The following is a 14,331-nucleotide window of genomic DNA, read 5'->3' as shown; positions in this document are numbered from 1 at the left end:
CCCTCGCTGGGGAAAGTGAGCGCGCGGTGTAGGGAAGGGTGCCGAAAATCCCTTCCTCCTCACCATCACCCCCACTCTTCTGCCGTATTCAAAAGAAGGCCACGACTACACTTTTGGCAAATCCGCAGCCTTGCAATCCTTGCTGGGAGGCAGCGGAGAAGAGGCCAGGCTGGCTATTGGTTTTATAATAAGTAATTAACAATTTAGATGGTGTAATTGGTGTCTTGGCGCTGCATCAAAACCCAAGCGCCAAGCCAAATCTCCTGTCGAGCACAATTTAAAAATTTATTAAAAGTAACCCAAAAACAGCCTATTTTTGAACTTTTGGATTTTATAATAAGCAAGGTTCACAAATACCCCAACGTTAGGTAAAGGAAAGCCCATATAGGCGGGAATCAAATCCGCGATGCGGTTAACATGCGAGGAAGTTGCTCCACTGCAACCGAGACTAGATAATCCATAGCGTGGGAATCTCCTCCCTTGCAATGTAATTTCATAGCATCAAAAGACATTGGATTATTAAGCTCTATCCTCTCTGATAGCTGTTCGGAAGTCCTGTGTATTTAGGGACACTGCCATTTCAATAAGGTCCTCTAGACTTGTCATTCTTAAAACTTAATTTCATAACTTTTCAATTTTTAAATTCAAAATATTAAGGCTAGACACTGCAGAAACTGAAATTAGTCGCATTCATGAAGTGACCAAGTGAGTGCGGTACGCGGAACACAGACCGCCGATCACTGATGAAGATAGCCTTATGAACTCAATGTCTGTGTTCTTCTCAATCGATCAAAAATGTGATTTCATCTTTTCAACCATTGTGTACCATCCTGGAGAGTAGCACTGCGAAACAGACTGAATGCCGATGCATAATAGGTATCACATCCCCCATTGGCCAAGTTGTCAACGATGAATAACAATTGCTGAATGCTCTCGGCATACGATTGTCTTGAGGAAAGACTACAACTTTTACGTATTATGTTGTGCACCAGAAGGAAGAAAGGTTTCAGATGGCCAGGAAATTCGACCGATATATAATTTTTCATAATTAAGATTACTTCTATATGAAGTATACATTACTTCTATATCTTCAGATGAAGACGGATTGTTTCTGACGAAATATCAAGAAAAAACGTGTGGGTGTTCTTCTTTTTTTGCGTTTCTATATTGTGTGTTACTGTGTATTGTATATATGTATATTGTATACTATATGTTTATACGTGCATACAAACACACATATGAGAACTTCTCTAGTATATATTACATTAGTAAAACATTCCTGGAATTTTCCTCATAACGTTTTCTGCAAAAGATCTTTGTTTCTAATTTTGTTTCTTGCGTAGCCTTCACCGTCGTTCTATTATTTATTCCGTTTCCATAGTGAATACTTGCTCAGAAAGTCTGCTTTTCATGGTAGAGAACAGATGTGGATGTTATTAAGATCAGTTAGACGCAAAGTGTCGGAGTTTGACCAGATTAATATGTTTTCGAGGATAGCCCCAAACCTTGCGACGCTTTTTATTGAATTTTCCTCCGGGTCCAGAAGCTTGGGAGTGCAGCTGAAAAGTAGACGTCTCGGAAGGTGAAAACAAATTACTCTGTATTAAATCCCGTGCTCTGCCTCATGCTCTGTGTTGATGCCAAGCATGCTTCCCGTCCGCTGCCTTTTTCAATATTGATATGTCCCGTTCTTCGAATAAATCACTCCGCCTGGACGCGATTGTTGAATAGCAATGGTTGCATTTAATTACTGCAGCTGGCAACTCTCTGGGAGGAACTAAATGAACGGGATGAGGGTGGTTTAGGGGGGCGGGGGAATTAATGGGGTTTGCCGTACGGGAGGGAGGGGCCGGGCAGAGGGGTGTGGCGGGGCGAGTGAGGGGAGACGGTAGGTATTCCTTGGCTCACTCCTGCCCCCTACCCCTTTCTCTCCCCTCCCCCTTTCCCCCCTCCTCCCTCCTGACTCCCTCGGTACACATTGACTGGAGAGTCACGTACTGGAGTCCGCTTCCGTCCACGTGACCGCCGCGGCACGTGAGCAGTCGCGGCGTGGCGGGGTGGTTGGTTGGGTAGGGGGACTAGGCGTGGTGGCCACTGAGGATTCGTAAGGGTTCAACATTACCGCGGTGCAGGAATAGCGTCTTCCGTCCCACATGGAATGGATTCGTGGGAGTTTTGTTTATTGTCATCCAAAGCACCCTCGATCTTGTGGCGATTCTATTAAATCGGAATAATTTTTCTTTGAATGAGGTTGAGTCCCATTTGGTTTAATGTTACTGTTTTATTTCCTGGTCTTGGCCTCGCAAAATTTAGATACAGTTTCATTTTTTGTGTTACATATACTTTCCCCAACTTCGTCAACGCACGGTCTTTTAATGCCAACTCGAGGATTCAGAATAATAAGTGTAATGATAAATGGAAGACATTCCCTAGAAAATATTCCAATTATTGATTCCTCATTCGCCGAGTATAATGCCGTACATGCGCAGTGATGTAACCAAGAGGATGAATCTGTTTTTTGAGAAAATTCCCCCATTCTCCTGATCACACGTCATCTTTGTAACTATTTATAAAATGATTTTTAAGGAGATATAACTCTATTGAAAGTGGCTATTTTTTGTATGATTCTCGATAGTGGACTAATTCATATGGCTGTAGCTATGAAATTAGGCCAGGCCTTTCACCGTTTACGAGCATTCGACCTCCTGTTCCCTTTTCGCAGTTGTATTGAGTTGCACATTTTGGCCATAGTTTGGATCATTCATTGTTTGAATAAATTTTCAAATTAATAAGGATGATAGGAAAATAAATACATTAGAAATAAAAGATGGTCAAAAGAGAGATGGCCGGGACTGGTGGGTAGAGATGTGAAGGATGGATGAGCCATGCCTTAAACACGGACTATGCTATTTCAATCATGAGCATTATGGTATTTGAGGAAAGATAATGATTGCGAATTATAGGTATTTAAAATGTGATTTGAATAAAACAGAAAAAAATAAGTTATTTTAGTCCTAAGTATCTATCCAGTCAGCTGGATGGACAAGGGGTGTGGATAGAATCGAAAAGAAGATGAATTTGGTTGGGGAATTCGCAGAAGTAGATGGAACAGATATTTAGAACTAGCAAAATACTGCAAAGACTGTCACAAAATATGAAGTGGTGACGAGATGAAGAAAGTAGTTGATATTAGCTGGTTTAGAAATACATATCTCACCTCTCACAACCAAAGTATTTGTTTCCTATGAATGCTTATTTTATGTTTTGCTAGAATTGAAGAGGGTGTGGCAGCATGGTTTACTGATTTGAATGAGATATCCTATGCCAATCAACAAGTTATACTACCGCACCCTGTATGTTTAAGTCATAATATTTCGGAGTTTATTCTGCAAGGATAGTATGATTCTTGTGCTCTCGTATTTTAAGAGCCGCGAACATTGTTAAACTTTTAAGAGATAGGTTTGTATTGGACACTATGCATGTTTTTTTGCAGGATAGGAATTTATAAATTATTTTTGTCATGTTACATCAAAAATATATCACTAAAAGAGTAGATTAGTTATCAATTATGTGAGTTCATTTCGAGATAAAATTATTATTAAATATTCTTCTCATATTTACGATGGTGCATATGGTCACTAATGCTGTGGCAGTAACTTTGAAGTATTTCTCATAGAGTATGATATTATTTTGAAATGAAGATCTCATAAAACGTGCCTAAATATCTTTGAACTCATGATGATTTTTCTAATTAAAACTCATTTACTTCATTTAACTGTATTTATTTATGCGACGAATTTCTCGCGCTAAAATTAATAAATCCGGTTTCTTTCTTTAATTTCCTCGACTGAACACTCAAGCGGGTGATCCTGCTAAACCACTATCTAATCATCATCACTTTTCTGTCACAGAAATCATGTCGCATACCAATATATTTTGGTCGCGCGCCGAGTTTGGCACCCGTGCCACGCATTTTGTCATTCCTGGCGCTTGCTCTCTTCTCCTGCGTCGGATACGACTTCGGGTGTACTGTCATAAACCGTTATGAAAATCGATTTAGGTAATCATGCGATGAAATCACGATCCGCGACATTACTCCTTCGATGAAATTACCTGCTATATTCAGACCCTTCAGAGAGATTTTGGGCGAATATAAAACTCCCACCTTTCATTCCATCGTCGTCTCAATTACCAAGCACATAACCATGTCTTGGCGAGAGAGGATGTCTTAATCAGTTGGTGTGTTCAACTTAAATTAATGAGCAGTAATTTACGATTATCCTCGTAGACACTTGACTTAAAAGCAACGCACTCTCACGTAAACGCTTCTTTTCTTCAGTGAGACGCTAGAGTTGAGCGTCTTGGCCTCCTTATTTTTCATGTTTCACATACATTAGCGAGCATAATTATGATGGCAGTCACTAATCTGTTCATGAATTTACGTTTCCACACAATGCCAAACTGAAATGTAGAGACTCATTCATATTAGTCGTGCGTATTGCATAATCACAAGGAAAAATGTTTTTTCCTGGAGAGTTTTTCAAGTATTAGCAATCAAATCTTAGGGATGTGGATGTGTTAGCGGAATTGAACTGCTGGAAATAGGCTCGAGAGAAGAAATGCTTTTTTTCTTAGAATAGGTTTATGGGAGCGATCAACCCCCCCCCCCCCCCCCCCCCCCCCGGTCGTGTGAATTAAACGTCCATGGTGCTTGTTATCATTCTTACAATATTCACGGCATGATTTTATAAAATCAGTTTATTGACAGCTGTTTAAGAAATAAGGAGTTTGAATCATTTTGTGAAAGTTTTAAGAACAATACCTGACACTACATACATGTTGACACATGATACAATACTACCTGACCATCCATCAATGATCAATCCCGGTCAAGGCGAATGATTTTTACACTCTGAAATTGTTGCATTGTAACATCCATCAATGGTCCAACATCCTCACCAACCTCATTACAAAGTAAGTACATAGATGGACCACTGCCTTTCGCTTTTCTTTTAGGGCGTGGATCGGAGAATGTTCGTGTATTATTTCATACACATTTCAAAAAAATCCCTTCCGTGTTGCCGCAATCCAGATCTCCAACAATCAGCCAGCCAGGAGCATAATTAGATTAATCAATTCGGATGCTCTCGAATGCCTAAAACGGATTCTTCGGCGACCGAAAAACTTTTTTAAAAATTGTGAGGCACGGCATTCTCGAAGAAGACTTGATTTAGTTTGAAATGGAAGACACGTTTGGAGAAAAAAGTTATTAATTCACCGGTCCATGTTTGATATTCTTTAGGAATGAGAAGGAGCAACGGTTAATCGTTGGAGCGAAGCCGATCAGCCAGGGAATATAATCATCGCATACGCTTTGTGCCTGCGAATACATTTGTGAAAAACCAACGAGATGTCTTTTTATCTTCACATGTGACAGGCCAATCAAGCATAATGCCTAAAATAGGGATCTTGGGAGAGTTACCAGTTAAACTGACAGATCATCCATACCCAAGTACGGTTCTTCTGCAAGTCGTTCGGACGGTCGCTTCTTCGTGTTCAAGTCCCCTCCTGCGAAATGGTGAGAAAAGTGAAAAACTAAATAAAAGATCATAGAACAGCGGACATGACCACAGACGGATGTGAAGGAAGGAATCGCCCTCGAACACCCAAGCCTTCTACGCCAAGGCGGTCGTTTAGGTTTCAGAGAGAGGATGCCACGACAGTCTATTTCATGGATCCAATAGATGCTCATTGTAACCCCTCGAGCCCTCCTTAGTGCCACTTCATTTCCATGTAAGCTGGTGTGACTACGGCGTCTACGTTTCCAGGATTTCCCTCGTTATCTGATCTTCCTATTCATGCCCGAAGTCCTACCGTTTGGCTCACTCGATCGGAAGACACTAATCTGCTCCCTCCGGCCCATCCTCCCTCCCTCCTCCACCACCCAGCCCCCTCCCTCCCCCCTCACACCACGACTGTGACTCACGCAGCACACGCGCTCTTCTGCATAACAATCCGCCCTCCTCCTCCCTCCCCCTCCACGCTCCCCCCACCACACCCCACCCGACCCCATCGCCGCCGCGATTAACCTTGGTGGCGGGTCGGGCGCACCTTAATCTCGGGCCCGGGGGCCACCTCCTCCTCCTCCTGCGTCTTATTTCTACCCTTTCGTCTTCCCGAGCGAAGGAAAGAGGCCCGGAGGGGACTTCTAGGCGTATCCTCAGGGCCCCTGATGCAACCACCGTGCCCCTGCCAGCTTGAAAGTGGATATCACATTTGTCCAACAAACTTAAAGCGGATCTTTCACCCTGTTTTGTAGTTTGCGTCGCACAATTATGTCTCAATTTCAAGTGCATCTTCAACTCTGTTAATTTCTGTAATTGGGAATTAAACTTATTCGTTTCGTTTTTTCCGGTTTCTGCATTCTGTATTAATCTGCGCGTACAGAGAAAAAAATTTAGTTATTTTTAGTTGTTTCGTCTCTTTGTAATCTGTAATCCATCTTTGGATGAGACATCGGGATGAACAAAAAGTGATGGAGAGATCGGAAAAGAAAATACTTGGAAAATTCTTTGTTGTGGAAGAACAAAGTCCTTTCCGATATGAATCGCTTCCACAAAGTGACGCCTCAAACCATTCTATTGATGGAGAGATTGTTAGAGTTAAAATCATAGTGAGCAAGTGAAAAGGCTTTGGATGGATTGGATGATAGGGAAGGAAGGAATGATTGGATGATGGCAGGGCCATCCTGTTGACTAGCATCATCTTGTGGGTAAAAGGTGACTGCAGTGAGTCTATGCAATATATTTCCTTGGGATGTGTACACAGCGAGATGCAATCAACTAGCTCTAATTGGATTATTTCCGGATCGTATTGTGACTACTTGCTTTGCGTTCCTTATTTAATTTTTTCAGTATTTTCGAGGAAACTAGTTCAAGCAGTAAAATGTAGTTTGCTAGATTTAATAAAAAGCTATTGTACATTTTGCTTAGTTCGAATAATCTTTGATGTTATCCAAATTAATTTTTTAGCGATCCTTCTCAGCGATGTCTCACCTAACTCTTTATAAGCACCATTAAAATATAATTACGGTGGTTAATTTTTTGTAACCAACATTCGGTCCATATTTGAGGGCCATGTGAATTGTACAAATTTTTCTCTATCCTTTTTCCACGCCCAAAAATTGTCTCTCAAAAAGTATACATTTATTCCATAAAACGATTGCAGCCTCCCATTAAAAGATAAATGCTGCTACCATTTCTGATCTCCAAAGATGATAAATATTTGTACATTTACTCTTATGGATGTTAATTTCATTCGCGGTATATGTTAGCGGTTTTTTATAAATTATAAACAATTATATTTCACAGGTCTGCATGCATATTTTGAACGGCCTCTGCATTAAGAAATGTTTCTACCACATATTAAATCATAAGAACGCATTTTACCGCTTTGGTGGAATTGGTAATCTTTGAGTAAACACTGTTTTCATGCAATTAAACCCCATCTTTACACATTTGGAGCAATAAATTGTGCTAACAGAAGTCGTTTTTATTTCAGAATCCCTTTTAATGTTTCTTAATCGAAGGAATAATCCCATTATACGAATGAGACCAGGTGAAGGCAAATGTGGGGAGACATTAGAATGAGTAAAACATCTGCCGACTCGGTAAGCGTCATATAATGGGTCGCAGTCAGAATTTGGCGGGCGTCAGTTCTGAAGGGCTCAGTAAAAATGCTGTTACAATGAAGGAGACAGTACTTGAAAACAACCGCATACTTTGGAAATCCGTACAGCCTTCTAAGTCTGGTGTCGGATACACTTTCTAACAAATATACAGTTAATGTGAGAAAAGAGAAAGCATACGTACAATGCAAAATATTATTAGAGGGAATTGCCGAATGGAGCGCTGCAGGGAAAAAGAGGCCTATACTTACTAATTGGACAAGCCAATACGTATGTGTAATATCTCATGGTAGAGCATTATGGAAAGAAAACTTTTAGAAGTTCTACGAGAAAGAGTGGGGATAATCGATGCGAATTCCATAGATCAAATTAAGAGGGATGTAAAATAGAAGAGCTGTAAGAATGGAAGAGAAGTGATGCCCGAAGTGATGAGCATAGTGAATAGATATAAGCCTTTTGCTCGGGGTGGAAAAGAGGTAGGGAAATCTATGTGCTCAATGGTAAAGAGAATAATGATATCGGAGAACTAGCCAGTCTTCGGATTGCAAGGCAAATGAAAAAATGTTTCCTTATGCGCATGCGTCATTTCACATTAGGCAGAACATCCTCCTCGGGCCGTTAAGCACACCGACGCTTCGCCGGCGACGAGGCTTGCTCGGAATTTTATCGCGGTGCCCGTCGGAAGGCTTTTTGAAGGAAGAGGGGAAGGGGTACACACGCACGCACGCACGCGAGCATATTTGCCGAAACGGGGGCGTGGGTGGCGTATCCACCACTCCCTGGAATATGCTCACGCAAGTCGGAGTGAGTTACGGCCGCGGAAGGAGGTGAATGGCTCCGGAGACCCAGGATAAGCGACACTCCGGGCCATAAATTCTCTGAATGTGCACGTGCTAAATCCCTGCAGTTAGCCATAAAGGACGTGAATGCTAAGGCATCAGATGAGTATTTCCACGAGATAATTTAAGAAAGACGGATAAAATTCATTCATGTCCAACATATGTAACATCATTGGTCGTCATTGGTGTAACATCATTATTCATGTAACATCATTGGTCGTCAGCTTGTCGTTAGACAGACCTAGGTCAAAATTCATATTCCTGCAAATGCGTCAGTCTCCGTCAAAAGTCGACATATTTTGCCAAGCAATCTAATCTTTGGCTAATATTTGACTTTGATTAATTCCTTGCAATTGGTAGAAATGGTTATAAATACAGTCAAAAATGCTATGCATTAATTTTGACTTTAAAATTGGAAAGCAGAGAATGGATGATACAAAAATGGCAACTATTAGCGGTAGCTTATTTTTGGTAAGATATCGTTTTTTTAAGTCATGATTTGAAAAGAGTCATTCTGAAATACTGGCGTTGTCGGAAATAAAAATGTATTTACACTGTGCATTGTCATCGTTTTCATATCCGGTTCGAGCATTCTCTTTAAAATAAAAAGCCCTCGATGATTATCCGAAATTTAAACTTCCAAAGGATTATCTGAAATACAATGTTAGAAAAGGGTTGAGACCAAATGAGAAACGTTCTTCGGTGATGTCCGTCCATACAATTTGTGTCAATTCAAAGATATTCTTCAATGGAAATTTTCAATTAAATATCCTTCTGACGATGGATTTCACGTCTTGAAGGAAAATAGAAACAGTTACGCACCTGTTTTAAGCATGCAGGCAAGTAAGCATGTATAAAGGGCACCACTCAACAAGTCAAATGATGTAATTTTGAATTTGAAGCAAATCATGGCAATTCCTTTTCGTAGTAATTTAAAATCGCGACACCAGAATTCTAGTCCTGCAAAGGATACCACGAGTTTAACTTCATCGAAATCATTCCTTTTGTCTTGGATTGTCGGTATGTCGAAAATTTAAACGTTTACTTTAATTACTATTTTATTTATACATGTTCCCCCTTCGTCCCCTCTGACATTTAATGGTAATCTTTTCCTCCTCGCATCTAGCCTACTGATTATTCGCTCCTTCTATCACAGCCCCCAACTGTTCATTGGGAACTAAATATTTTCTACGGCCATTTTTCTTGCATTTCTCCCAACTGGCTTTCTTCTTTTCCTGGCATGGTTAGCACGTTGTTTGCCTTGATTTCGGTCCATTTTAATATATACATTCTTCTCGACATGCACATCCCAAGAGCCTCAGCCTACGCCAACCTATTTACAACGCATCACTATTTAAAATAACTTTCTTTGCATATTTACCTAAGGTCTTATTATCAACTCCTTCCTCTTTGTGATAACTTCTTCACCTAAAGCCTCTTCTTTATTTTCATAGATAATACCCGTTTCACCTTCGTCTTCCTCCCTTTGCCAAAATATGAAATATCCAAATTCTATTACTGGAAGTCGCGTCGTTTCATTGGGCTGGGGATGTGATGAGAGGGGAGGGTTCATGTTCTTTCGCACTGGGAACGAGACGAAATGAAATATTCCCTAACGCTTGGACGATAATGCTCCACTGTCGGGGAGCAAGTGGTCGAGGAGAGCCTCACGGCCTCGCTCTCCTCCAGATTGCACCGGAGGACTCCGGATGGAGATTCCGGAAGGGGTGAGCGACGGCGGCTGGAATGGGACAAACGAGGCCAGTGCTCTGGATGAATTCGAGGGCGGAGGACGATGCGTCGACGCGGGCGTCGGGGGATGAGACGCTGGGAAATCGACCAGTTTGGAGATGTGAGGGCGGGTGGTGGGGGGGAATGTTGTCGTGGGGGGGCAACGGAGGGGTGGGGTCGCAAGGGGGTGGAATGGTAAGGGAGGAGTAGTGGAGGGTCCCTCGTAGCGTAGCGGAGGGGGAGGATGCTGGGGAAAGGGAGGGCATGGCGAGATGAAGAAGGGGGGCCGGGGCCTGAAGAGGGCGTCATCTGATTTGGTTGGGTTGCCGGGCTGTCGGATGCACGTGACGTCAGCGAGGAGGGCGGGGCTTATTGCGAGGCTGACTGGTTCTCGGATTGAGCGTAATGCGGGGTGGGTGAGAGGGAGGAGGACTCCGGGGGGGAGGGTTGGCGAAGGGTGTGGTGGGGGATAAAATATTCCCTGGAGGAGCGTAGGGGAGGGGGAGATGCTCGGATGGGAGGGGGAGGGCGAGTCCGACCACCCCACCCGTCCCACGCACGCCCATTCATCCCGCCGGCTCGTTTCCGGCAACTGGGGCGAATGATATTCGGATCGTGTGTGTGTAAGTGGGAGGAGTGGGGGCCCCTGGACGGGCCCATCTCTCTGTGGAGAGGGTGGGGAGCAGGGTTGAAGGAGGAAGAGGTGAAGGGGAGGAGAGCAGCAGCGCCCAATGATTTACGCCCGGCATATGTTTATGTGTGTTGACTCCTCGGATGGCCGTTAGAGAGCGTCCCCGCGAGCGCATTAAAAGAGTGGGTGAGTGGAAGGGGGCGATCCATCTTTTCGTCGGATGAATTACGGCGACATTATTTACCGCGAAGTCCGGCTCACACCGTGATTTGAAATGGAGCGGACGTGCCTTGACTCTTTTTATTTTGTCACTCTGATGTGCTGGGCAATCTGAGGTGTTGTGGTGAATATATTATGGCATTACACCGATATTTTTTTAAATAATTTTCAATTGAATCAGATATCTGGAATGAATTTCCATGGAGATAAATATGCGAGATTATTTTCTCATCCCCGAAGCTGCAAATTGCAAAGTTAATTCATGGGAAGCTGGAAAACTTGCCATCAATCTTCATTTGTTGCGAGTTCAACGTCAAGGTTATGAGACACCCTGGAATACCTTCGCTAATTACATAATCTACTCAAATTGCTACCAGTCACCTTTCCCCTGATGAAATAAAAGTAATTTTAAAAATCGTCCGTTTAAGTAACGCAGATTAATACGCATGGAAAACTTTTTATGAAAATCGTATCCTAAATTATTTCTATTCTATTGAATATTTGATAAATATTCTTCAAAAATTTGGGAAAAGAACGAATGAATCAGATATCTCAGAAGAAGTATTTGAGAACATTTTCAATTTTCAACCTTCTCCTACAGGTGAAGGCCTATTCCTCTATCATGAAATATCTAGTTATTACCATTAGAATTCCAATCATTTATTTTCTTGGTATTCTTGATCCTGATTGAAATTCAATATTTAAGAGTTCATGATACCCCGTGGCAGTAGCCTAGGGATAGTACCGCAATAACAGAAACCTTTTACGAGGCAAAAAGAAAACCATTTGAACGAGTGAACCTTTTCTAAGGCAACAAGCACAAAATGGGATACAAATTGTGGGCCGAAAACTAGTGTAACAGTCATAACTCGTACTCAAAAGTCGTTAATGGTGAATCACCAACGTCTATGGCCAATGAACCTGAAGCAACAACCGAAAAGGCACTATAAACGATTCAAGTTGATTGTGGCACTCACATGTGGATAATAGACCTGGATTGTTAAAAAATCGGGTGAGATAATAAAAGTTACCAACTAAACCTAATTCCGGAGGTAACTGCTAAGGTCGAACGCATTGGTCACATGAAAAATGATCAAGTATGCAACAAGCAGAAAAGTAAACATTCTAAATGGATCCCTATAAGGGAAAGAAGTTTTGTATGGATTGCGCCCAATTTGTAACACAATCGATGTTAATTACAGTGGAGAGTCCCGTTATCAAGACCACAGGACAGCTACTTGAGTAAATAATGTGCAACAAATGCTTTCAGGGCTATAAACTATTAGTCTGGGATACAGAAGATTGCACTTTTTGAATACAAGATTCTGAGGAATAACCGAACATTCTGCATATTGATAAACTTAACTAGAGACACCCACGTAAGAATTTTCAATTCCATTTATTCGATACGATATTCAAAAGTTTGAAAAATAATTGGCTAATTTGCTATCTCATCTACAGGTATGTGATATCATTTTACATTCGATTTCAGTACCTATAACTATGAGGGGCATCTCAAAATTCGTTGTTTAGATTGAATATCAAAATCAAATTCTGTTTCTTGGTAAGCCAAATAGGTATCTTTGTTGAAATATTTTACACTCACACGTTGTGTGTGTGCGTGTGTGTATGTAGAGAGAGAGAGAGAGGAAGATAGCTTAGGTCCAGGCATACTCGACGATGAGATAGAAAGGGCATTAAGGGAGTTGAAACTAAATAAGGCCGTAGGGGTGGATAACATTCCCGCGGAACATTGAGGAAAATGTTGGAGGAAGAGGCTATATGGGCTGATCCTAGTATTTATGAGGAAGGAATCTGGCCGGAAGACTTTGTGAGATCAGTTTTAGTTCATATTCCGAAAAAGGTAAAGGTTACATCATGTGAGGACTACAGGACAATAAGTTTGATATCCCACGCAGCTAAAGTTGTTCTCAGGATCATAAACAAAAGGATAGAGAGTAGGGAAAATGATTACTTAGGGGATGATCAGTTTAGGTTTAGCAATCGGAGAGGTACGCTGGATGCCATTGCAGTAATGAGATTATTAATCGAGAGGAATATAGAATACAACCAGGACGTATTTGCCTGTTTCGTAGATTTCGAAAAAGCGTTTGATAGAGTGAATTGGGAAAAACTAATGAGTATATTGCAGAAAATAGGAATAGATTGGAGGGAAAGGAGGCTAATCCGCAACCTGTACATGTCTCAGACTGCTCAGGTGCGAGTGGGGAACGGGGAGTCCGGTTGGCAGTGTTAGGAAGAGGTGTAAGGCAGGGTTGCCCATTATCACCGTTGCTGTTCAACCTGCATGCAGAGGAAATGATTAAAGAGGCATGGGAAGAACTGGAGGTAGGAATGAAAGTGGGCGGGGAATTCGTAAAATGAGTAAGGTTTGCTGATGACCAAGCTTTAGTTTGTCAGTCAGCCAAGGGGTTGCAAACATTGCTGAGTGAATTATAAATTCAGTGCGACAGGTATGGGATGAGAATCAATATTAATAAAACAAAGGTTATGCGATTTTATAGAAAGAAAAAGGCTAAGCTAAACATTAAAGTAGGAGGGCAAAAACTAGAGCAGGTAGACCAGTTTACGTATCTCGGTAGTGTTTTGGACCAACACGGTCAAAGTAGTAGGGACGTAAGGAGAAGAATTGCGCTAGGCAAAGAGGCTTTCACAAGGAGGAGGGAGTTGATGACAGGGACGTTGAGTAAGGATATTAAGAAAGACTCGTAAAAACTTTGATATGGAGCGTAGCTATGTACGGCGCGGATACGTGGTCACTGAAGCAGGAGGATAGACGTAGACTGGAGGCTTTTGAAATGTGGGTGTGGAGTAGAATGGAGAAGGTGAAATGGACCGAGAAGAAAACAAATGAGGAAGTATTTGGTATGGTGGGCGAAGAGAGGGGTTTGTTGGGAGAAATCCTATGGAGGCAGGAAAAGTGGATGAAGGGGGTATTGACCGGCAAAGGGATGTTGTAAATTGTAATAGAGAGGAGAATGTTAGGCAAACGAGGAAAGGGAAGGAACAGGATAGGGATTTTGGACGGAATGAAGGGAGGAAGAAAGTACCCAGAGATGAAGAGGGACCTGATATAGAGTAGGATGCTGGATTTTGTGTTTTGTTAGGAGTCACAAAATGTTTTATTTAGTAGCTTTGTCCATTCAAAAATTTTCCTTAACCGGTAGATTACCTAATGATAGTATATATATATATATATATAT

Source organism: Hetaerina americana, unplaced genomic scaffold (assembly GCF_022747635.1).
Source record: "Hetaerina americana unplaced genomic scaffold, ioHetAmer1.1.p SCAF_5, whole genome shotgun sequence".
NCBI classification, from domain to species: Eukaryota; Metazoa; Arthropoda; class Insecta; order Odonata; family Calopterygidae; genus Hetaerina; species Hetaerina americana.
The sequence above is the reverse complement of the archived record's forward strand: the minus strand, read 5'-3'. Positions refer to the sequence as shown.